Genomic DNA, 27,250 nt, shown 5'->3' with positions numbered 1-27,250 from the left:
TTTGGTTTTTGTCTCTGGTCACCTGGCTCTTCAGAACCTTTCTTACTACTATAAGAGCTAGACAAATTGGCACAATCTATTTCAGCTATTTGTCAAATTGACTAGGCTATGACTATGACCCAGTTGTTTGGTCAAACACCAGCCTAGCTATCACTGTGAAGGTCTTTTTAAGGTGTATTAGTAGACATTGAGTAAAGCCTTATCCTCCATAACATGGGTGGCCTCATATAATCAGTTGAAGGTCTTAAGAGAAAAAACTGGTGTCCCTGAAGGAAGAAGGAAGTTCTGCCTCCAGACTGCCTTCCAACTCAAGCCTACAATATCAACTCCTGATGGAATTTCCAGGCTGCTGGCCTGATCTGCAAATTGTAGACTTATCAGCACCCCATAATCACACAAGTCAATTCCTTAAATCTACCTTCTTTTCTACTCTCTTTGTGTGTATATTACCCCTACACATAGACTAGTGAATTAGGATACACCACACACTCACATGCACACATCCTATTGGTTCTGTTTCTCTAGAGAATTCTGACTAATACAGCTACCATCAGCCTTATTAATGAAGTGGGATTATTCATGTCTCCCAGGAGTAAAATAGATCAATGATTCTAAAACAATGGGTCCCATAGATGGGTCTGGGACTCCCAAGGGGGACAAGTAAAGCGCTTCCCTTCCTGAGCTTCAACCAGAGTGACTTGACTTTTATTTATTTTATATTTATTTAATATAAAATTTTGGAAGATGGTATAAATGATTCTTCAAACAACATTCCACTGCTAAAAGTAAAGCGTGAAAATGACACAGTTATGGTTAGGATGGACCACGTTCTCAAAGTTTACATATATATGGTATCTGAATGAGTTTAACAAAAAATTTTAGTGTAATTTTTGACTGATAAGGTGGTAATACCTCAAAATGTGCCAAACATATTTTTGTAACTTATTAAGATATTATCTCTATGATAAGAATTTTTCAGGACACATCCTTTCCCAATAGCTTGATTCTATCCAGCTCTATAGTTTTAAAAATATGTAAGAAAATGTAACTGACTTTGTTTCCCAAATGCAAGTCCATCTTCTTGAGTGCCCTTTCATTAGAGCAATAATCTCTAAAAATCACAAAAGGCAGGGGAATGTATATCTGATATCATAAAGAGTCCATGGCACTCTTCTTAATAGTCTTCAAAAGTTCCCTTCCTACTATAGGATAAATTCTAGGCCAGTGTTTTTCAAACTGTAGTGTACATCAGAATCAACTCTGGAAACATCCATTGCTGGACGCTACCTCTGAAATTTCTGACTCAGTAGGTCCAGGATAGGATCTGAGCATTTATATGTCCAACAAATTCCCAGGTGATGCTGAGACTGCTGGTCCATGGGCCCCACTGTGAACCACTAGTTTAAGCTACTTAGCATTGCACAAATGGATCTTCTTAATTCAGCAATGTGGAACAGCTTACAATGTCTTTGGTGGTCACCATGTTGTTTCCTGTCGCCACGCCTATTTCATGTTCCACCCCTCCCTGTTCCATTTATTTACCTGGCTAATGACTATTTAACTTTAACAAATCAGTGTCCATCATCTCCCAATGAGAGAATCTTCTCTCATTTAAATTGCCCCCAACTCCTCATTTGAACAGGATAGCTCTCCCCTAACGTTTCTACACTGCTCTGGACACATTTCTACATTGCACTCATCCCATTATGTAAGAATTGTCTATTTATGTATCTATTTCTTCTGTGACACTGAATTCCTTGCACCTGAACTGCATCTTATTCCTTGCATGCACAGTACATTCACACTGGAAGTGCTGGGTAAATTGGGGGAAGAGAGTAGAGGAAGGAGGGGGTGGAAGGTAGTGAAACTTGTGCCCTTGATTGCTGGGCCTATCTATGGACACAGAGAGCATGTGGCTCTGGGTTAGAGGAAAACTTCAGGAGGATATTGGGCAGTAAAAGTATTCTTTTAATTCCAACTGTTCCTGATTCTGTAGTCAATCTACAGAATTCCAGCACAAATCAAATAAACAATGCACTGGGGTGATATGGCAGGAAATTTTCTATTCCATTTGACTGTGACCCTTTAACATAGCATGCCAACCTATCAGGAAGACTACATGTGATTAGTGTGAACCTGTCTGGCAGATGTCGCTTTTAACTTCACCTCAGGTGAATGAAGTATACCCTTATTAAAATTTATGGCAATTTTAGTCATTTATCATTGGAAGTAATTGGAAGACATAGTTATTATTGTCTTGTTTCATACAGCTCACAAGGACCACTAATTGCACAGTGAAGCTTGTAAAGGAGCCGCTTAGTTCACAGACTACTCTAAATAATCAGTGTTTAGGCTTTTCAGTATTCCCATTCCTTCTGTCTATCCTCATGACTTACTATTCTTTTCCATTCACGGCCCCACTTAGGATAAAACATTTTAGCTGGAAAAACGTAACACTCTCAGTTTACTGGTGTTCAGCCTAAGTGGTTTGTCTAGTCACAGCGCTGGTCTGCATGGAGGACGGGGGCCAGCCTCCTGCTCCTACCACAGCAACGCTGCCCTTCATCTGTCTAAGAAGCCCCATTCCATATTTTTAAATTCTGTTCCCAAAGCGGGACAATGAGCAAAAGAAATGGAATTACTTGGCCTCTAAAGTAGATAGAGTAAATTTGAAGGTAAAACCCAGGATCCCCATTGCAAAGGTGGGCGCACTGCACCACTTCCGACAATGCCGTCACAGGTAACACCCGCTGGGGGTTTGCTCTGTTGCAGGCACCACACTAAGTGCTTTACATGCATGGTCTCCTCTGATCCTCACAACGACCCAATGTGTAGGTCAATTATTCCAGGTTTCGGGTTGGAAAAAGAGGCTTGAAGGCTCAAATAACATCCCCCAAACCTGTACTGTAAAACCAAAATTCAATCACAGGCATTCTGTCTCCAGAGCTCATGTTCCTCACTGCTGTACAAACAGAGTAAAACCAGACAGAAATTCCACTCTGGTTGCCAATAGTGACTGAAGCAAAACAATTGCTACAAAAGGTAAATAGTGAGACAACAAGATACCCGTGGGCACCTCCTGACTTGCCTCACATTTGTGAAAATTTGTATATTGTAAGGGGCTGGTGTCTACATGATTTAACTTCTTGTCTTAATAACTTATAATAAATTACACAAACGTAGGTTTGTAAGGAACCACAAGTTTCTCTAATCTAGTTTTACCAGATGAGCCCAACCTCTCTTCTTTAAAATCCTAGATGAAGAGCATGCAGTCTTTGTCAAGGACCAGCCTGTGATAGAGGGTTTGCCTTTTGGGAATCTGTTTGGTGGTTTCTGGTTCTTTCTCACCCTGAACCAGATCCACTTCACCTGCCCCCTTTCCCTCTTGGTCCTGTCCCTCCCCTCTGAAGTAGGAGGACCAAGTCTGTAGCCTCTGCTCTGTAACAGCCTGGAAGGAGATGATAGCCATGTCTCCCCTCAGTCCTTGTCCTCAGTTACACAGCCCAGAACAAACCCCTTTCAACCTCCATATTTCCAGATCTCCCACCATTTGGTCACTTTTTCCAGGACCACAGGCTAGTTTTTCTACTACATCTCTCTTCAGAATATAAACACTAGATATTATCTCATCAGTGCTGAATGGTGTGGGATACATTACTTTCCGAGTTCTGGGTATTGCACTTCTATTAATACCTCAAGCTAAGTTAGTTGAAAAGCAACCACACTTTTTTCTAACTAATTTTGTATTTATAATTAATTATATACTCAGATCTATTGAACAAGAATTGCTTTGAGGCCCAGAATTTCTTAACTTGAGGCTAAATGTCAAAGTTAACATTTGTTTGAATTATTTTTTTAAGAGTTCTGTAAATATTTTAGCATGTCAGGATCATTTCCAATGTCTGGTTGTTTGTGTTAATCAATTACATGTAATTTTCTTTCATATTATTAATACAAAATATTGTACCTGACAGGCCCAAGAACAGAGCCTGGTGGGTGGTATGACCTTAAGTAAACATTTTTCAGAACCAGTAATCAATATTATTTCAATGGGTTATTCAATCAGCTGTACCTCCACTAAGCACTGCAGTGACATTAGTGTTCATCATTTTATCCATAAAAATACCATGAGGAAGTTTGTCAAATGTTTTCTAAAAATCAAGACACAGTATATTTAAGATACTCCATTAATTTCCAAACTGTATTAAAATATGGTTACTAATAACTCCATTTAAAAAATAATCAAGCTTTCAGTTTTAAAAACTATGATGATGACTTCTTGGTCTATGCTGACTCTTAGGGGTTATTGATTTCTAAATCCTCTTAAGGAGAATGGGCATTATCTCACCACTAGATTGGTCCTTACAATAGCCAGGTAAAGTAGGAAGAGTTAAAAATCACAGAGTGTTAGTGAAATGGAACATGCAGGCCTATTTTTCAAAGTGGAAACTGGAACTTTTAAGAAGTCGCCTGGCAAATGTATAAACAGGATTCATATCCAGCCCTTTGCCTCCAAGTTCAATCTCCACATTGAACTGCACATTCTCGTGATCTCAGTCTTGTCCATTCACCTCCTATGATGAATTCTAGCTCTCTTAGCGTCATGAACAATCCTCAAAATGGGGTAAACAGAGCCAGAGACAAAAAATGGTACATTTTAATAAAGTATCACTTTTAGTTTGAGGATGGAGGGCATTCTTTTTTACTGATATAAAATACAAAGGAGAGTAATGTAAAATTCACTTCAAATGTTAAGAGAACAGGAGATTTTAAAGACATCTAATGCATGTTTTGACCCTCTCTAGACTATGCTATCAGGTTAACACTGATTTGTTGTTCTTTGCCATTAGAACTATATCAGTGGACAAATTTGAGATATCCTATTTATTATTTGGGACTTTACTAATTCCAAGTGACAGAAACCCCAACTCAATTGGCGTAATTAAAAATGGTGTTTAATAGTTTACATAATTGAAATCCTGAAGAGTAAGATTTAAGCATAGCTGGATCCAAGAGCCCAAACTCTGACATCAAGATGTGATCTCTCAGATTGGTGTACCTCTGTTTCCTTCTGACTTCTGATATCTCATTGAGGATTTTTGTTGGTGGTGATGAGATGATTATTAAGTAGGGTCCTACACTTTCAGCAAGTATTAGAAAAAAGAATGTCTTTCAATGATGCCAGCAAAAATTTCATGGTTCCTAGTTTTATCGTCTTCAGACAGAGCAATATGGTTGAGAAGGTATGATACTCTGAATCACATGCCCACTCCTGGAGCTGAAGTCTACCCCTCTGGAAGGTCATGGTCTGTGACTGTCCAGAAGTGGGTAAGGGCTGGTTCCCAGAAGAAGATAGAGGGGTGACGCCCTCATCAAAAGAAGGGAAGGAGGAGCTTGGGAAGATGGCGAGTAGGAGAACCCTGGCTCAAGCAGTCCCACCTTTACAACTGGATGTCATCCATATCCAAGTAAATAAACCAGACAGGGAGTATGAAGACTGGCAGAACAAACTCCACAACTAATTATAGAGAAGTAGCCATATCTAAAAGTTTAGGAAAGTCAGAAAGGCAGAGGGAAGCTGCCTGCAGGAGGGAGGGAGCTGCACATGCAGATAAGGCAGAGAATGGGTCCCTTCACCAGGGAGCTCACATGGGCAAGACTAATCCCTATAATGTCTGGCTCTGAAAACCAGAGGGGCTGAATTCTGTGAGCTTGTATAACCACTGGGACTTGGAGCCTGGGGCTTTAAAAGTCAACTGATTCAGCCCTGGGCAAGTCAGGAGGGCAAATGATCACTAAGTTGCCACCCTTAAAGAGATAGTAGCCTGCGTGGAGAGACGATATAAAAATGGCAGTTTACAAAATACCTCCAGAACTGTTGTGTGCTTGTCCATGACCCTCTGGATGATCTGCTTGTATTCGTCCTTGAGGGCAAAATTGAGGGCTTGTGTGGGCAAGTAGCAAATGGTGTTAGCTAGGTTGCCCCTTCAGGCCAGCACACTCTGCTCCTTGGGAATGCATACAACACAGTCCATGATGGTCTTGTACTACTTATCAACAGTGATCTGCTGGTTGGTGTGCTGCACGTGCAGCAGCAGCTTGACCCATTTGATTGGGGCCACAGCTGTCTTGGAGGTGGCAGTGGTGGTGTCTTTGTGGAAGGGTATGGCCTGTTCTGTCATGGGTGGCAGGGCAGATGGAGCAATGGGCAGATAGTGGAGTGGAGGTGAGGAAAGCCAGCAGGTAGGTGCTGCTGGCCCAGCCCTGCCACCTCTGGAACCTAAAAGCCTAATGCAATGATTATAAGGATACTCACTGAACTTGAAAAAAGAGTGGAAGACATAAGTGATATCCTTAACACAGAGATAAGGAACAACATAGCAGAGATAAAGGGCTCAATAAGTGAAGTGAGAAACATCCTTGATGGACTGAACAGCAGGATGGAATAAGCAGAGGAATGACTTAGTGTCCTAGAAGACAGAGTAATGGGAAGTAATCAAGCTGAATAAAAGAGGAAAAAAAGAATTATGCAAAATGAGACTAGACTTAGGGAACTCAGTGACTCCATCAAATGTAATAACATTCACATTATAGGACTCCCAGAAGAAGGGAGAGAGAAAAGGGGCAGAAAATTTATCTGAAGAAATAATAACAGAAAACTTCCCTAATATGGGGAAGAACACAGATATCCAGATCTAGGAGGCACAGAGAACTCCCATCAAAATTAACAAAAGCAGACCCACACCAACACATATTGTAATTAAATTGGCAGAACATAGTGACAAAGAAAAAAATTTAAAAGCAGCAAGAAAAGATGACAGTAACTTACAAGGAAAAACCTGTAAAGCTAGCAGGAGATTTTTCAACAGAAACTTGGCAAGCCAGGAGGGACTGGCATGATATCTTCAAAGGGCTGAATGGGTAATGAGAATCCTCTTTCCAGCAAGGCTATCATTCAGAATAGAATGAGAAACAGAGTTTCCCAGACCAAAAAGAAAAAAAGAAAGAAAGAAAGAGAGAGAGAAAGGAAGAAAGAAAGAAAGATAAAAGAAAAAGAAAGGAGTTCATGATCATTAAAACCAGCACTGCAAGAAATATTAAAGGGGACTTTTGCAATGGAAAGGAGTGACCAAAGTGACAGTATGAAGGAAACACAAAAGCAATAAAAATGAATGTCTCTGTAAAAAAAAAAAAATCAGTCAAGGAACTCACAAAATAAAAAGATATAAAGTAGAATAACATATACCTAAAATGTGGGGAGGAGAGGAGTGAAGAATGGGTCCAAACTTAAATGACCATCAACTTAATATAGACTGCTATATGCAGGAGAATTTAAATACAAACCTAATGGTAACCATATATCAAAAACCACTAATAAAAATCTGAAGAATAAAGAGAAAGAAATCCAAATATATCACTAAAGAAACGTAGCTAACCATGAAAGAGAAAGATAAGAAAGGATCAGAGAAAATCTCCAAAAACAACCACAAAACAATAAAATAGCAATAAATACATATCTATCGATAATTACTTTGAATGTAAGTGGGCTAAATAGTCTAATCTAAAGACACAGGGTGACAGAATGGGTAAAAAATAAGATGCATCTATATGCTGCCTACAAGAGATTCATTTCAGACCTAAACACACATGAAGATTGAAAGGGAGGAGGTAGAGAAACATCTATCATGCAAATGGATTCAAAGAAAGCCAGAATAGCAATACTTATATCAGACAAACTAGATTTCAAAACAAAGACTAACAAGAGACAGAGAAGGACACCATATAATAATAAAGGGAACAATCCTACAAGATTTAACAATTGTAAATATTGATGCACCCAATAAAGGAACATCCAAATACATAAACCCATTAATTACAAACCTAAAGGACCTAATTAATAATAATAGTAGAGGACTTGAATGTCCCCCACTCACATCAATGAACAGATCATCTAAACAGAAAATCAACAAGGAAACAATGGCTTTGAATGACGCATTGGGCCATATGGATCTAACAGATATGTTCAGAACATTCTATCCTGAAACAGTACAATATACATTCTTTTTGAGTACACATGGAACATTCTCCAGAACAGATCACATATTAGCCCACAAAACAAGCCTCAACAAATTCAAGAAGACTGAAGTCATATCATGAATCTTTTCTGACAACAATGCTATGAAACTTGAAGTCAACCACAAGAAAAAATCTGGAGAGACCACAAATACATGGAGTTTTTATAACATGCTACTAAACAATGAATGGGTCAACCAAGAAATAAAAGAAGAAATACAAAGTACATGGAAACAAATGAAAATGAAAACACAATGGTCCAAAACCTTTTGGATGAAGCCAAAGTGGTTCTAAGAGGTGAGTTTATAGCAATACAGGCCTATCTCAAGAAGCAAGAAAAATCCCCATAAACAACCTAATCTTACATCTAAAGGAACTAGAAAATAAAGAGACAAAATCTAAAACCAGCAGAAGGAAGGAAATAATAAAGATTAGAGCAGAAATAAATGATATAGGAACTATAAAAAACAACAGAACAGACCAATGGAAGCAGGAGCTGGTTCTTTGAAAAAATAAAATAAAATTGATAAGCCTCTAGCCAGACTTATGAAGAAAAAAGGAGAAAGGACTCAAGTAAAATCACAAATAAGAGAGGAGAAATAACAACCAACATTACAGAAATGCAATCATAAGAGAATACTGTGAAAAACTATATGCCAACAAATTGGACAACCTAAAAGAAATGGATAAGCTCATAGAAACATATAAACTACCAAAACAGAATCAGGAAGAAATTGAAAATTTGACCAGACCAATAACCAGCAAAGAAACTGAATCAGTGATTAAAAAAAAAAAAAAACTCCCAACAAACGAAAGTCCAGCACCAGATGGTTTCACAAGCAAGTTCTACCAAACATTTAAAGAAGAGTTAATACCTATTTTTCTCAAACTATTCCAAAAAATAGAGAAGGAAGGAAAATTTCCAAATTCATTCCATGAGACCAGCTAAAACCAAAACCAGATAAAGACACCACTAAAAAAGAACTACAGGCTAATACCCCTAATTAACATAGATGCAAAAATCCTCAAAAAAATACTAGCAAACCAAATCTAACAACACATTAAAAAAAATCACTTACCATGATCAATTAGGATTTATTCCTGGGTTGCAAGTGTGGTTCAATATTCACAAATCAAATCAATGTGATATACCACATTAATAAAAGAAAGGATAAGAACCATATGATCATTTCAATAGATGCAGAAAAAGCATTTGAAAAAGTATGCCAACCGTTTATTATAAAAACCCTCAACAAAGTTGGTTTAGAGGCCATTCATAAAGGCCATATGTGAAAAACCCACAGCCAATATCTTTAATGGGGAAAAAGTGAGAGCTTTTCCTCTAAGATCAGGAACAAGACAGGGATATCCACTCTCACCACTTTTATTCAACATAGTACTGGAAGCCCTAGCCACAGCAATAAGACAACCAAAATAAATAAAAGACATCCAAACTGGTAAGGAAGAAGTAAGACTTTCACTATTTGCAGATGACCTGATATTGTACGTAGAAAACCTGAAAGACTCCACCAAAAAACTACTAGGACTGATAAACAAATTTAGTAAAGTCAAAGGATACAAAATCAATGTACAGAAATCTGTTGCATTTCTAGCCGCCAATAATGAAGCAGCAGAACGAGAAATTAAGAAAACAATCACATTTACAATTGCACCCAAATAATAAGATACCTAGGAATAAACCTAGCCAAAGAGGTAAAAGAGCTGTACTCTGAAAACTATAGAACACTTATGAAAGAAACTGAAGAGGACACAACAAAATGGAAAAACATTCCACGGTCACGATGGGAAGAACAAATATTGTTAAACTGTCTGTACTCCCCAAAGCACTATACACATTTAATGCAATCTCTATTAAAAGACCAGCAGCATTTTCCATGGAACTAGAATAAACAATCCTAAAATTTGTATGGAACCACAAAAGACCCCAAATAGCCAAAACAATGTTGAAAAGGAAAAGCAAAGCTTGAAGTATCAAAATTACAGACTTCAAGTTATATTATAAAGCTGTAGTAATCAAAACAGTATGGTACCAGCACAAAGATCAATAGAATAGAAAAAACAGAAGTAAATCCACAACTACATGATCAATTAATCTTCAACAAAGCAGGAAAGAATATCCAATGGGAAAAAGACAGTCTCTTCAACAAATGGTGCTGGGAAAGCTGGACGGCAACATGCAGAAGAAAGAAACCGCCCTTACACCATACACAAAAATAAATTTGAAGTGGATTTAAAACCTAAATGTGAGACCTGAAACCATAAAAATCCCAGAAAAGAACACAGGCAGTAATCTCTTTGACATCAGGCTTAGCAACTTTTTTTATAGATGTCTCCATCTCCTGGGCAAGGGAAACAAAAACAATAATAAACTATTGGGACTACGTCAAAATAAAAAGCTTCTGCACAGTGAAGGAAAACAATCAACAAAACTGAAATATAACCTATGGAATGGGAGAAGATATTTTCAAGTGACATATCTGATAAAGGGTTAGTTTCTAAAATGTGTAAAGAACTTATAAAACAACACCCCCAAACCAAATAATCCAGTTAAAAAATGGGCAGAAGACATGAATAGACATTTTTCCAAAGAAGACATCCAGATGGCCGGCAGACACATGAAAAGATGTTCATCTCACTATCAGGGAAATGCAGATCAAAACTACGATGAGATATCACTACACATCTGTCAGAATGGCTAAAATCAACAACACAAGAAACAACAGGTGTTGGCAAGGATGTGGAGAAAAGGGAACCCTCTTGCCCTGTTGGTGGGAATGCAAACTGATACAGCCACTCTGGAAAACAGTAGGGAGGTTCCTCAAATAGTTAAGAATAGAACTACCTTATGATTTAGCAATCGCACTACTGGGTATTTACCCAAAGAACACAAAAACACTAATTCAAAGGGATGCAAGCACTAATTCAAGGGATAAAATAGCCAAGATATGGAAGCAGCCCAAGTGTCCATTGATAGATGAATGAATAAAGAAGATATAGATACACAATGGGATATTATTCAGCCATCAAAAGAATGAAATATTGCCATTTGCCAACTACATGGATGGAGCTAAAGAGTATAATTAAACATACACTTACCGTAGGACCTCCCAGTCCCATTCCTAGATATCTCTCCAATAGAAATGAAAACATACAGCCACACAAAGAGCTCTATGTGAATGTTTATAGCAGCTTTATTTGTAATAGCCCTAAAGTGGAAACAACCTAAATGTCCATCAACTGGACAAACTGTGGTACTTCCATAATGGAATACTATTCCAGGGATAAAACTACTAACAAACTGATACATGTGAGGCTGGGACGAATCTCAAATGCATTGTACTAAGTGAAAAAAGGCAGACGCAAAAATCTACACACGGTAGGATTCTATTTATAGGACATTCTAAAAAAGGCAAAACTATAGGAACAGAAGACAGATCAGTAGTTAACAGAGTCTGAGAAGGAGGGAGAGGTTGCTTACAAAGGAGCACAAGAGACCTTTTGGAGAGATGGAAATGTTCCTATCTTGACTGTGGTGGTGGGGGTTTCATCAAAACATGTCAAAGCTCACTGAATGGTGTGCCTAAAAAAGATACATTTTTGTATGTAAAGTATACGTCAGTATATATCTGACTTTAAAAAGCACCTTTCAGGGGCTATTATTCTCAGACTAAATCGTGATCTTTGGTGCAGTTTACGAAGCCCTACACCGTGTGCCTGGTCTACCTGTTCATTCACATACTATCACTTTCCACTTTGCACATTCTGTTTCAGCCATACTGGTCTTCTGTCTCTTTCTCAAGCTTTCCAAGCTCAGGAAATTTCCACTGTTTCTCCTGTCTGAGAGGCACTTCATCTATTTTTAAATTGTTCATTGCTTAACTTCATTAAAATCTTTGCTTAAGAGTCCTTTCTTCCAAAAAACCTTCTCTAATTACTCTACCGAAAATAGTGCTCTTCAACCAGCTCTATCCCCATACCATGCTTTCCCTTTTTTCATATGGGTTATCACTACCTGACATTATAGTAGGTCTTTGTTTACTTTTTTGGGGGGGTGGTCTCTTAGAAAATATGGTTATGAAGTTAAGAATCTTACTTGATTTATTTTCATATTCTTCTCCCAGTACCTACAACAGTGTCTATCTCACAGTAGGCAGCCAGTAAAAATCAATCAAATAACTGAGTAGATGCCAATACTGCCGATCCTGGGGAGGCATTAAACAGAGGGAGACATGGACGGGCATTACACAGAGGAGATGAGGCTTAATTTTTAGATAGAGGACTTTGCCTGGTGTGGAGGATTTGGAAGGGGGAGGAACAGGGTAGGGAGACCAATTTACCAGCTTTCATATACATGAGAGAAAAGGCAGGCCCAAAATCAAGATAATGGGGATATCCGCGTAGAGGAAGGGCTGAGTGAAGAAAATGTAGAAGGCAGAATCAGGGACTGAAGGATCGATGGTATTTAGGAAGAAGGAAGGAAGGGTCATTTAGGCTCGGAGTTCCTTGGCTGAGTGGTTGGTGAGTAGCACTAAGGGAGGGGAAGTAGATACGTGGCAGCAAGATGGTGAGTGCAGCTCTGGACACGCTACATCATTGGAGATAGCCAACTGTTGTTTGAACCCACAATGGCCCAGAAGAGAAGCTAAATTTCCAAGCACGGATTTGGGAGTCATCAGAATGCAGGAGGTAGGTAAAACCATGAGAGAGGAGGAATTCCCAAACAGAATGACATATACTTCTTTACTGATTTATAATGTAGTTTTTGGTACGCATGCTTTCTCTCCATGGCAGACAGATTGTGTGTGTGTGTGTGTGTGTGTGTGCGCGCGTGTGTACATGATGCAAGGGCTACATGTGCAAGGACTACATGTGCAAGGACTATATGTGACATTTTGTATCCTTCAAAATAAGTGAAGTTTTGTTGAATAATTATCTTTTTATATTAGGCCATGTGATCACAAGATTTTGGTACCGCTCACTTGGCGTAGCATTTAATTAAAAAAAAAAAAAGCCATCTAAGAAAAGAAAAGAGCCTTTTAACTCCAGAAATTAACACCTCAAGTTTGCAAACTCCTGGCAAAAGTTACCGTGGGATTCGTCCCAACAATGTTAGTAGGTTTATGATAAATCCTTTACAACAAATGACACCGTTTGCAAATAATACTTTTCAACAAAGTCTTTTCTCCATTCCATTTATAGAAGCAATTTCTCATATAACTTACAAAAGACTGAAATAGTCATAACAGTAGCTAATGTTTAGTGAGCGCTTACTTGGTGCTCTGCTCAATGCCAAGCACTCCGCCAAGATGATCTCACTTTATCCTGTCATGACCCTACGAGGCATAGCATGCTTCTATAATCCCCTTCTGACAGAGGAGGGACTGGGGCTCAGAGGTTGCAAAGCTTAATAAAAGTTGTTTAGCTAGTGAGGATTTAGAGTCAGAATTTGACACCATATTTGTCTCTTGAAGGGACACGTGGAGTCAGTTAGTTAGTATGGTTTTGTAAAACCTCCTGGTCCTGATGGGTTTGTTGCTTGACTCTACATATTTTGTCTTGTTTTTCTTCCAACAAGATTATGACCTATATAAAGTCAGGTATAGTGACTCATGAATCTTGCTTATTTTCATAAATACCTAACATCCTATAGCCTCAAAAGAAAAATTTGCTGATGGAATTGAATATTATCCTTCAAACTAACAGACCCCACATCTCCATTTGTCCTCTTTGGGGGGTTGGGTATATGTTGCTTTAACGAAGGGTGGAGAAAGAATGAAGGTGTTTCTCATTCTACATATTTTTCAAAGGAGTAGGCTCCTTTCTGACCACAAATATAGCCGTACTAGAAGGCTAAATATACCAACATTAAATATGTCAACATTATTACTTCATCTGCCTACTACTATGTTTTATCACTCGTTGCTTGTCTCCAAATACCTAGTTGAGAAGCACTAGTCCTTAGCTGCACATAATTCGAATAATTTATATCTTAGTTTTTATTTCTCATTGGGGATTTCCTAAAAACCCTATCTGGCACATACACTAATTAGCACCTCCAACTCTGGGAAAAAATATGCTGTTGTGTGCTGATCTGATCTACTCTAAATATGTATTTTGTTACTCTGAATCTGTACCATGTGATTTTACTGTAAGTGTAAAGGCAAAAGAAGCTAATTGATTCAAAATTTTTAGGGAAATATTATATGTAATATATGTATATAAAATTTGTTATAACATGACATTTAAATTTTTAAATTTTTTATGACAAAGAATTTTACTTTAAAATGCAGTCTAAGGTATAGATAAGTACAATCAATGGAATAAAAGGATATTATAAAATGTAAATTCAACTGGCTAGTGATCAGTTACTGACTTAAATTCAAATTCACCATTTAAGTAGCTGTAGCGTTACTATAGATATGTTATAGATAATGGTACAGAGAGTGTCAGTACCATTCTAGACATTACTAACTTTGTATATACAACCTTTATTCAACAGTCCACAAATATTTATTGAGCACCTGTTATGTGTCAGGCATAGTGCTCTGGGGTTACACTGCTAACCACGGCAGACGCAGTTCTGGACCTTATGGAACTAACATACTAGAAAGACAAAAAGCAAAAAAAAAAAAAAAAAAAAAAAATCAAGTCATTAAAATGACAATATACTACAAGTTGCAATAAGTGTTAAAAGGAAACAAATAGGGGCTGGGATAGAGAATCAGGTTGGAGAAGGCCTGGGTGGCAGAATAAAGATGCTTTGAACAAACTAAATGCATGGTTTGATGTTGGCCTTTATAAAGGGGAAACATTTAATCTGAACGTTGAAGAATGGGTACTATGTAGGTGAAAGGGATGTGTGTGTGTGTGTGTGTGTGTATGAGCACACGCACATGTACGCCATGAATAGGAAGCTGCAGATACAAAGCTCTTGAGGCAGGAAATTCAGAGATTAACTTCAGAGAGAAACTGGGTGGGGTTGGAAAAAGGTGAAAGAATGAGGGGCAGTGGTGACAGGTGAGGTTGGTAAGGTAAGCAGGAGCTGGATTGTGCAGGGCTCTAGGAGTTACTGAAAAGGAGTTTGGATCTTATTCTAAAAAAAAAGGAGTCTGGATCTTATTCTAAAAAAAACCAAACAAACACCTTTCAACACCATTGAAAGGTGTTAAGCAAGGACATGACAAGATCTGATTTACTGTCTAAGAAGGACACTCATTGTGGTAAAGAAAACAGATCCACAGAGGAACAAGGATAGACACAAAGAGGCTGTGGGAAACTACTGTGGTTTTCGAGGTAGAAAGTAGTGATGGCTTGGACCAAGTTGGTAGTAGCGAAGCCAGAAAAACGTAGATGGGCTACTGGTGGGGTGAATGTGGAGGTGGAGGGAGAGACCAAGGACTAAAGCTTGACTCCATTTTTTGACTTGAGACAAATGTAATTGAATGTGGGAGTGGGGAGTCATTTTGTGGTAGCAAAGGATTGTTTTGTACCTATGTTAGGTTTGGAATGTTTGTAAGCTATCCAAACAAAGATGTCAAGTTGGTAGATGACAAGCTTACTAGAGGGGCTCAGAGGAGGCTCTCTGGAGGCCTCCAGAGGAGGCCTCTGGAGCTCAGAGGAGGGGACAAAGTTAGAAATACTGTGTTGGGAGTAATCAGGTTATAAACCGTATTTAAAAACCTGAGAATGAATGAGATTACCTAGGAAAAATATTGAAACAGAAAAAGAAAAGTATTTAGGAGAAATCCCTGAGAAACTCTACCATTTAGAGACTGGTTATGAGTAAAGGAACTTGCAAGGAACCAGAGGTGGCCAGAGAGGCAAGAAAGACCAGGAAGCCCTCACGAAAGAACAATGTTAAGTAATAAAAATTTGGACAACAGTCTTTCAGTTTCCTCAGTTTCCATATCTCTAAAATAAAAATTTATAAAATACATTAATAGACTTTTTCTTAAATAAAAAATATGGGTAGTGTATTAGTTTTCTGTGCTGCTATAACTAGGTACCATACACTTAACGGCTGAAAGCAACAAAAATGTATCGTCTTGCATTTCTGGAGGTCAGAAGTCTAGAACAGGTCTTTTACACCAGGCGAATATCAATGTGCCAGCAGGCCTGTATTCCTTCTGGAAGCTCTAGGGGATAACCTATCTGTTTCTTTGCTTTTTCCAGCTTCTAGAAGCTGCTAACAGTCCTTGACTTAGAACTCCCTTCCATCTTAAAAGCCAACAATGGCAGGTTGAGACTTGACTTCTCCCCAACCTTGCCTCCATCTCTTTCTGACCTGCCTGCTCTTTTGCTTCCCCCATCCCTTCCACTTTTAAAGGTCCTCGTGATTATGTGGGACTCACCTGTTAACCAGGCTACTTTCTCTATGTCAATGTCAGTTGATTAGCAGTCTTAATTCTATCTGCAGCTTAATTTCCCTTTATGTAACTCACAGGTTCTAGAGATTGAAATAGGGGCATCTGAGAGGGGCCATTAGTCCTCTATTCACAGATAGTAATAACATATACTTCACAGAATTGTAATGAGGATAAAATGAATCAATATGCAAAGTATTTTTGTCTGGCATATAGTCAATATCCAGTAAACATTGGTTATTACTGTATTTCATTTCTCTCTCAATCACTAGCCAGTGAATTTCTCAGACAAGTGTTCTCTTCTATTCATCTTTATAACACGGATCATAGATGTTCATGAAATTGTTTTTTGAATGAATGTGCAACACAAAGAACACTCAAGAATGTTCAGGGAATAAATAAATGCAAACATGTAGGGCCCGAGCTAGAGCTACAAAGCTCCTACCAACCTTGTTTGCTTTTGCACTCACCAGAATCTTGTGAGGTAGCCTGGCAATCCTCCAAACCAGTTTCTCTGGACTTTTCTATTCAAGTTCATGGATCCCACCATTTACTCATGTATGAAACCTCAAGTTCCTTTTATAGCATTTATTGACTTATTTATACCTCGTCTACTTCCTCTCCCATCTTGGGTTCTTTTTGACACTTTCTCCCCTTTATTCATTCAACAAACATGACTTTAGAGTGCACTACGTGCCAGAAATAAGGCTAGGCACCCCCAAAACAAAGCTGACTTAGACATAGCCTTAAAGAGGAACTAACATAATATAATAAAAAAAATATTAAAAAAATAAAGTGCATTTTACAGCCAAAAAAAAAATGAAGAACACACACGCGTACGCACGCACGTGCACACACACACGATTTATTGACATGCACACACACACACACAAAATAATAAAGAGGAACAAAATTCTCAGTATTTTTCCTCAGTTAATGTCTCCTAAATTTCTTTCTACTTTCTCCTCCTGCAATTACCAGCTGGTTCAGACCCTCGTCAGTCCTCTCAGCTTGCCCGGAGCTAATCTCCGTGCCTCTGTCACACTCCTCTACTAAAGCACAATAGTGACGTTCTCCAGGTACGCCGGATATTTGCCTCGGTGCCTTTGTTCACACTCGCTCCTTCACCTAGAATGTCTTCATTCTCTCTGCCAGGTGAAATCCGACGTAGCCACTTTTTCGGCCCCATTTCCATACCGTTCTTCTCACAAGCCTTTTTGGCCCTGGCGACACAGCCGTCTTTCTCCCTCCTTGCGCTGCCTTAACGTTAATGTCTTTTTCCTGCAGGAGCATCCGTGTGGTATGTTTGCATGCACGCTAATTCCTCAGGCTCTCAGCTTGCTCGCTGTAGTGACGGCATTTGACTGTAGCCACACAGACTCTAGATTCTGTGTTTGAATCCTGGCTCGTGTGGCTTTGGGCAAGTTACATAAGCTCTGTAAACTTCAGTGATCCTTATCTCCGAAATGTGGTTATAATATAGACTAGATATTACTTAGTTAGTAGCGTTCTGGTAGAATGAAGTGACTAAAACACGGGCGCCAGCCTATACTAAGCACTCAGCAAGCATTTGTGGTACTTTTGCACATCTGGATGACTGAGAATTTGTTATTACCATTTATTTGGGGGGAGAAAAGAGATTCAAGTGTTAAATGATCCTCCCCAGATTGGGGAAGAACTGGGTTTAGAAGTTATGTCACTTCAACTCCACTTTCTAAATACCTCCCACTTCTGAGTCGGAAGGAATGTATTTATTTTATTTAAGAGTGTTTTGTCTTTTCCTTAAGTAGAAGCCTGGAGACTGGCTGCCTGATTTCATATATTCTGGTTTAAAAAAAATGTTTTTTTATTAAGTAATCTCTATGCCCAATGTGGGGCTCAAACTCATGAACCTGAGATTAAGAGTTGCATGTTCTCCTGACTAAGCCAGCCAGGGGCCCCCATGTACTCTGGTTTTAACATGGGAGAGGATTTGGGGAAATTTCTTAGCTTGTAAAGATGTTCACATTCTGCATCATATCTGGCCAGGCCCCAAGTCTCAGTTATAAACTCCTTGACCCTAAACCCACGAGCTACTTGACAGTAGGCTAGCAATTTCTTGCAATTAAATGAAATTCCCATAGGATCTGGAGGGGCCTCATCTGCTCCTAGAAGACCCAGGACATCATTCCATTACCTTGGCTCTTTCACTTTGACTTAGGTCCTGCTGGGGCATTGGAAAGGAAATCTCCCAAGTGCCTTAGATAATACATGTGTTTTAAGATTTAAGAGAAAAATAAAATTATGTCAGGGCTGTAGTTAGCTGGGAGTTGTTAGAATGTATTTTAGGACTTCAGGGTTTTGTTCAACTGTCACCCTCTTGGGGCAGAAATGGAAACATCAGTGGTTTGAGAGTCCTTCTTTGCCTCAGAAAAACCACAAACTGCAAATGTGAGTGTTGTGGTGGTGTCACTTATCAAAGTAGGGCAGACAAGTTCGCTGCGGCTGAGGAAGAGGGGAGATACTTGAAAACCCCATGTGAACTCTGCACTGGTCTGTTTTAAAACAGAAGAATGGTCATGTCATTCTCTGGCTCAAAAATTTCAAATAGTTCGCCAAGATTAATCTAGGCTTTTTGGCCTAGCTTATAACGTCTGCCACAAACCAGCCTCAACTTACCTTTCCGGCCTCATGACAAGCCCACTCTGGCCAAAGCTACACTATTTTCATCATTCGCTAAACAGACAGACACATGCTGTAGTCTTGCTGAGGCAATGCTAAAATGTAATTTTAAAGGGGGAATACAATGTCCCACTTTTTTTATTTTAAAAAATTACTTATTTATTTGAGAGGCGCAGGGGCAGGAGGGTGCGGAGGAAGAAGGAGAGAGAGAATCTTAAGCAAGCTCCATGCTCAGATGTGGGGCTTGATCTCACGACCCTGAGATCATGACCTGAGCGGAAATCAAGAGTCAGACCTTAACCAACTGAACTACCCAGGCGCCCCAGTAATGTCCCACTTCTAATCTTGGGGTAAGTGATAATATTAATAATAGTTTCTATATAACAATCATTGTACAAAAAGCACCTTATATACACTAACTCGTTTTAATCTTTATAACCTAATCCTTGTCACATTTTACCAAAAAAGGAAACTCGGTGTTAAGAAAATTGCCCAAGGTCATATAGTTAGAAAACGCTGTAGCCAGGATTTCAACTGACAATGTGGCTTCCTAACCATGGCAACATTCTGGGAAGAGCTTTTCCCTGGGGAGGGATTGTTCTGATGACATCTGAACCTCCAGGAACTTTTATTGCCTGTGCTGGCTTCTGCTGACTTTATAAAACTTCTTTGCTGTTGCAGGTTGAGCCTTGCAAATGAGACAAATGTAGTTTGCACGGCAGCTCAGCTGATACTAATGAGCAGCCAGAGCCAGGGTGACAGAAACAAAGGTGTGTGTTTATGTATTCGTAGCGCTCGCGACCCTTACGAGCGATCCCAATCCCTAATTAACTTGAACAATATGCGTCCTTTCTAACTGTCCAAAATGTGTTTTTAAGAATGTGAACAATGGCAGTACTTTGAAGACAGACATGAGTTAACAAGATACAACACCTTTGGGGTCTGGGTGTCCGTTGGGGGTGCTCACTGTGTGTTCGAGTGTGGTTTGAGCGCGTGCGTCACTGGCCCCTTGCGACGGGGTCGAAACGCAGAACGTCAGGCTGTCCCCTAGATCCGCACACCTGCGCAAGATCCGCACGTTAAACCCGAGAAGCACTGCCCTGGAGAGCCTCTGTCAGCGCCTGCATTTCACGAATAGGGGGAAGAAACAGGGCAGCAACAAGCTGGCAGAACTCCCACTCAGAGCCCGAACTCCTTCCCACACTTGAAGCTGGGAGACCATGTCTACTGATTCCTGGCCTTGTGACTTTCCCACTGCGTGATGCCATGAAGATGAATTATTGTGGGTCTTTTTCCCTGAGCAGATCCAGATTGTTATCTTTCCTCTGTATCAAGGATGTTTCCAGGCTGGGGGATGGAAAATGGGGCCTTCAAACCTCATGTTTGAAAAAGGGGGAAAGTCTCCTAAGATAAAATATATACATTACAAGTACAATTAATCTGCAAAGTCTAATTTTACTTTGGCCTCAGGGAAAAAACTGTAGTACAATTACTGAAAAAACACTTTTTTAAGAAAGAAAAGAATGCTTTAAGTATGAAGCTATAAAATAGAATTATTTTCTTTGAACTATAGTTGGATAAAAGGGGCACCTGGGTGGCTCAGTTGGTTAAGTGTCGACTCCTGATGTCGGCTCAGGTCATGACCTCAGCGTCCTGGGATTGAGCCCTGAATCATCGAGCTCTGTGCTCAGTGTGGTGTCTGCTTTTCTCCCTCTTTCTCTGCCCCTCCCCTCCCTTTCTCTCTCTCTCTCAAATAAATCTTTAAAAAAAATCTTAAGTAACAAAGGTTGGGTTTCATTCCAATAAAAGTTTCCATTTCAGGTCTGCTTAAAATTTTTTGTTGGTACAAATTTTTACCAGGCTACAAATCATAGATATGAGAAGTTGTAATTGTTTATGACCCCCCATAACCGAAATTACTTCAGACTGCAGCACTCAGCTCTCCCACCGGTGGAAGACTTAATATTAGTTGGGGCCACCTGAGCAAACCTTCTCCTTGGATTAAATGCGGGGCAAAAATCAGTACTTCCTCCATCTGAAGGATGAGGCTGAAGTGAGGGTGCTTCTGTAATGTTTTCTCTGGGGTAGGTACAGGCACCTCACGCTGTCCCTGCGCGGCTGGGTCGTACCACGTGGTCTAGTCCCCTCGAAAGTTCTGGCGTCAGCTTTGCCTGCTGCCCTCAGGGTCAGGTGACCTGCGTTCACTTCATCCCTTGTCCGTTCTGCTCTAGGCTCTCCCAAACTTCCTGCAGGTTCTCCCTGTTCTGCCCACCCCTTTCCTGGCTGGGCCCAGAGAGGAAGAATGAAAGCACTAGCATGTTTCAGAGACCCGTGGCCACTGAGCCCTAGTTTCAGAGCCTAGGAATCTCTTTTGCCTTCGTGTTTGTGGAATGCCTCTCTTTCCAGTGGGAACTGTTCTTACACATTACGCATTTCTTCTGCTCCACCATGGATGGTATAAATTCAATGTGCTAATCTGGCCAGTTTGTGGCTCTTGATATTTTTTAAAATTTTAATTCCAGTATAGTTAATATATAGTGTTACATTAGTTTCAGGTGTACAATATAGTGATTCAGCACTTCTGTACATCACCCAGTGCTCAACACAAGCGGCTCTTGATATTTAAAAGGAAATATATATATATATATATTCTTTTTTTTTTAATTAAGAAGACTCCTTTTTTACCTCAGTCCCAGAATTGTATAGCTGGATGAAGGTCTCCCCAGATGCTTCAAAGCCAGGTTCAGAAAAGAGTCTTCCTCTTTCCAGGCTGTGTCACCCACACCCTAAGAGCAACCTATAAAGAGAACCCTCAGTGCCACTTGGGAGGTGGAGGGAAGTGCCATGAGGGAAACCTGGACAATGTGGTTTTGGTTTTTGTTTTTAAATTTTTATTTATTTATTTATTTGAGAGAGAGAGAGAGACCACAAGCAGGAGGGAAGAAGGAGAGAGAATCTCAAGCAGACTCTGTGCTGAGCTCAGAGCCTGACACAGGGCTCGATCCCAGTATCCTGAGACCATGACCTGAGCCGAAACCAAAAGTCAGATGCTTAACCAACAGCACCACCCAGGTGCCCCTGGACCATACATTTTTAAACCAAAATGCAACCCTGCCCAAATCCCTCAGATGAAACCATATTTTAAGTCCGGTATGCTAAGTGTCTTTGCATTTTGGGGCTTCTATGAATGAGTGGCAGAGAACTGAATAAACATTTTTTGAGTACTCTGTGCAAGACACTTCGTAAGGTCCTACCTGAGACACATATACACCGCCGCTGCCCTCGGGTGTGTGTTAGTTGTCCGTTGTCACCGTAGCAAACTACCACCGACTCAGGGGCTTAAAACAATGCAAATATATCAATACTTCTGGAGGTCAGAAGCCCAAACCCAGTCTCACTGGGCTCACATCAAAGTGCTGGCAACCCTGTGCTCCTTCTGGGGGCTCGAGGGGGGGATTTGTGTCCTTGCCTTTTCCAGGTTCAAGAGGCTACCTACATTCCTTGGCTTATAGCCCCTCCCTCCAAATTGAAAGGCAGCAAGTAGCACCTCCCTTCTCTGATCTCTGCTTCCTACTGATGTCTTTTCTCTCTGACCACCCCCCCCACACCTCCCTCTGGGCCCACTCAGATAATCCAGGATAAACTCCCTATCTCAAGGTCCTTAATTTCATCACATCCCACAGTCCCTTTTAGTATATAAGGTAGCATATTCACAAGTCCGGGGATTAGGATGTGGACCCCTGGGTGCCTGGGTGGCTCAGTTGGGTAAGTGTCTGATTTCGGCTCAGGTTATGATCCCAGGGTCCTGGGATTGAGCCCCGCATCGGGCTCCCTGCTCAGTGGGGAGCCTGCTTCTCCTTCTCCCTCTGCCCCTCCCCCTGCTTGTGCATGTGCACTCTCTCTCTCTCTCAAATAAATACATAAAATCTTAAAAAAAGAAAAAAAGGACGTGGACCCCTTTGGTTGGGGGTACTATTAGCCACAGGGCTGCCAAGAGGAGAGGTACATAAGATAAATGGCTGGACAATTTTCTGAGATACAAATCCATGTTTTTCTTCCTGTATTTTAGTTTTTTTAAAGAATTATTTATTTGAGAGAGAGAGCACGAGAGTGAAGGGGGGAAGGGCAGAGGGAGAGGGAGTGTCTTAAGCGGACTCTGTGCTGAGCACTGATGGGGCTTAATCTCATGACCCTAAGATCAGGACCCTGAGATCACGACCTGAGCCAAAACCAAGATTCAGACGCTCAACCGACTGCATCACCCAGGGGCCCCTGTATTTTATTCTTTATCTTCCCACCTTTAAGCAGGGAGCCAGGCTCTGACCTGCCTCAGAGGGGCAGAAAGCTGAAGTTCTTGGCGGTACACTTCCCTTTCTGACTGGACTTTCAAAGCCTAAGTGCATTGAGGAAGGTGAGGTGGAGGTTCAGGGAGAGCTGAGAGGGAAGCGCGGAGACAGGGGCGGGGTCCTTCTCGCCTTGGGGCTGAGCGGGTGGGGTGCAGAGTGGGCTGTGCAGCTCTTGCTCCCTGGAAGTGGTGAGATCTCAGAGAAGGAACTGCAGGGCTCTTGGCTTTGCCAGGACTCCAGGGCCCTCAGGCAAAGCCTAGAATCAGCACAGCTGCAGTTCCTTAGAGTCCGGGGAGGCGTCCTGGTGACTGAGGTCCAGAGCAACCTCCCTGCGATCTTAGTCCTGCAGGGAGGACCGAGAATGACCGAAATCATAACAGGCCCCAGCATGGCAAGATGGGGCTTGGAATCACAAATAAATTCGTTGGAGGAAAATAAGGAAATCCAATATTTCTTGCTCAACAGTCTAAACCATAAATAAAAAATGAAAGAAGATCACTGCCATAAAAGACATATAAAGGAGACAGTAGGTTTCTTCATTCCTCCCACCTCTCTTTAAGTACAGATCTTCCTCAACTTACAACGGGCTTACGTCCTCACAAACCCATTGTAAGTTGAAAATACCAAAAGTTGAAATATCTTAAGTCAAAAATGGGGCATTTAATACACCTCGCCTACTGAGCGTAATAGCTTGGCCGGGCCTACGTTAAGCGCGTCCAGAACACCTACCTCAGCCTGCTGTTGGGCAAACCCATCTAACGCAAGGCCTACTTTACAATAAGGCGTTGAAGAGCTCGGGTAACTTACCGAGCACTGCACTGAAAGGGAACACAGAATGCTTGTCCGTCCTGGGGACCACATGGCTGCCTGGGAGCTGGGGCTCCTGCTGCTGCCCAGCACCCCGAGTGAAAGTGTGTTGTACCGCATATTACTAGCCTGGGGAAAGAGCCAAATCCAGACTTCAAAGTCGGGTTTCTACTGAATGCGTGTTGCTTTTGCACCATCGTAAGGTCGAACCATCCTAAGGCAGGGACTGTGGAGTGTAAGACGCCGCTGAATGGCAGGGCTTTATACCGCGGTGCACGGAGAGTTTTTTGGGGGGTGGAATACAGGACACGGGGGGAGGGGCACCTGATTCAAACTTAGAGGGTCAGGAAAGACGTCTGGAAGAATTGACATCTAAGCTGATTAGGGGATCTCCAGTTATAGTGACTGGAAAAATAGTGACAGGGAAAGGGAAAGATGGGAGGAAGAGACTCGGTACGAGAATGCCCAGCCCAGGAGTTGAAATTCAGCCAGTGCTCTGGCCTGGTGACCCACACCTCTATTCCCCTGAAGCAAGGGGCGGTCATTGTTCATGTTTTTCCCCCTTTTCTTCACCACTCTGCACCCCTCCCCCACCCACTTTGGGGAATTCCTTATGAAGATTCCCACTGGTCTCTGGGAAAGCTTCCGACAGCCCAGGCTGAGATGTGCCCCCGGCTGGGGAGCTCAGAGAAGTTGCACCTGTGGTCTAGATTTTGACTCATCTGCGCAGAGGTGTGAGTCAGAGCCGTAAGAATCAATGGGCTGAATAAGAGAGAGGAAGTAGAGACGGAAGAGAGCAAAGCGGTAAGGAGAACCCTAGGTTTGCTGTACGTTAGTGGCATTCAAATGCCTTTCCCCAATATATTTTTCTTAAATCAAGAGTCAGTTTAGTTTTCCGGGCCAGTTCTCATAACGTGACTTAATATGGCCAAACTATAATATTCACAGCACCAGAGAAACAAATCCCTCCTTCCTATGTTGTTTCTATTTGTTCCAGGTTCCAACTGGGGATTCCAGGAACTCATTCTTCTCACAATCCCAAAAATAAAAGTGCCCCCTCCCTGCCTGTCACCCCCAACCCTACGTACACAGGGCCTGGCTCTCTCATGTGTCCCAGTGACAGTGGCAGGAGATGGACACTGGGGCTTCATGGTGGGACAGGAAGGAAGGAAAGGTGGCTGGGGCAGGGAGGTCAAAAGGGTGCGGGGTGGGGTGGGGGTGGAGTAGGGCTGTGGGAGGGGGACTGGAATTTCTGTCCTGAAGTAATAAAGGGAATGCTGCTCTCTCTCTCACACACACACACACACACGCACACGCACACACATACTCAAAGGTGTGTAACTGGGTGGCTCAGTCAGTTAAGCGTCTGCCTGCAGGACTGAGCCCTGTATCGGGCTCTCTGCTCAGCGGGGAGCCTGTTTCTTGCTCTCCCTCTGCCTGCCACTCCCCTGCTTGTACACACAGACACACACACTCTTTCTGTCAAATAAATAAATAAATAAATAAATAAATAAATAAATAAATAAAATCTTAAAAAAAAAAAAAAAGTTCTCAAGGAAGGCTGCCTCTCCAGGGCCCGGCAAAGTGCCTCTACTTTTCCTACAAGGACTACACAAAACAATCCATATATTAATGATTCTTTCTTCATTCCATTTCACTTCTGACTGTATCTCTATTCACCCACCCTGGTAGATAAAAAGTATAACACCAGGGCCTCTTGGGTTTCTTGTCCCCTCACCTCTCTTCTTTAATCCAGCACCTAGGGCTATGGAGCTCAAGAGGAGGGCACTGGAGGTAGGAAGGAGCATGTGGTCCTGGTCTACACTGGCACCTGTGAAGAGACATGCCCATAGCTCCTGCTACCCGGCCCATGCTTAGAGCACGGGAATTGTTTTGCAAAGTTCACCTCTTCATCTTCAATCAGTTCACACATGTGAGGCCTGTAGGTTGGGTTTAACCCACAGGTCCCACGGTGGACTGAATGTTTATGTCTCCCCCAAATTCATATGTTGAAGTCCTAGGCCTTAAGGTGATGGTGTTTGGAGGTGGGGCTTTTGGGAGGTGCTTGGGTCATGAGCGTGGAGCACTAGTGAAGGGATTAGTACCCTTATAAAAGAGGCCCCAGAGAGCTCTCTCACCCCTTCCACCCTGTGAAGACATAGTGAGAAGTTGACAACGAACAAGGAAGCAGGTCTTCACCAGACACTGAACCTTCTGGGCCCTTGATCTTGGACTTCCCAGCCTCGAGGCCTTGAGAAATTTGTTCACAAGCCACCCCATTTTGTTACAGCAGCCCTCATGGACTGGGACAGGTACATTTAGTTTGACCTGGGGAGTGGATCCAGTTAAAAATTAAGAGTTTGTAGCTTAAACTTTGGATTTGAAAAATCAGAAGGTCTGGCCACGCCGGGCGCCCGCTCCTGTTGGACAGCAGCCGACGCAGAAATAGCAGCCCTGCCAGGTGGCCCATTTCGCTCCAGGACACCGGAAGGTATCTCAGCTGAATGTAACTCTCGGCTTAGATACAGACATTGATTTTCTGAAATCTTACCTATTCCCACCCCTGTCCCTTGCTCTACTCCCCAGCTACTGAGAACGGTGTGTGGGTTGTTTCTGCTCTAGTAACTCAAAAGATCTCCTCCTCCCTCTGTCTGCCTCTCACACTCTCTTTCCTCATCACCTCAGTCAGGCGGTGTCTCTTCCTAGTCTGGAGGACAATCTGCGCTCCCCTTGCTGCTGAACAAAACATTTTGTTTATGCACATAGTGAATTCCCTTCCCCTAAGGGCTTATGCTCTTGGAACACAAAAGCCAGAAAGACTCGAGAGGCTATTTTTATGTTCCGTTACATTCCTTGAGAAAATGGACAGAAACTGTTCAAATAAAGGGAAGGGAATAGGAGGAGGGAAACTCCACTGTAAATTAAGATATAAAAATATTTTAAAGCCACGATTACTTATTCAACAAAATAAGACATGCT

Source organism: Ursus arctos, unplaced genomic scaffold (assembly GCF_023065955.2).
Source record: "Ursus arctos isolate Adak ecotype North America unplaced genomic scaffold, UrsArc2.0 scaffold_25, whole genome shotgun sequence".
Lineage (NCBI taxonomy): Eukaryota > Metazoa > Chordata > Mammalia > Carnivora > Ursidae > Ursus > Ursus arctos.
This window is presented reverse-complemented; position numbering follows the sequence as displayed.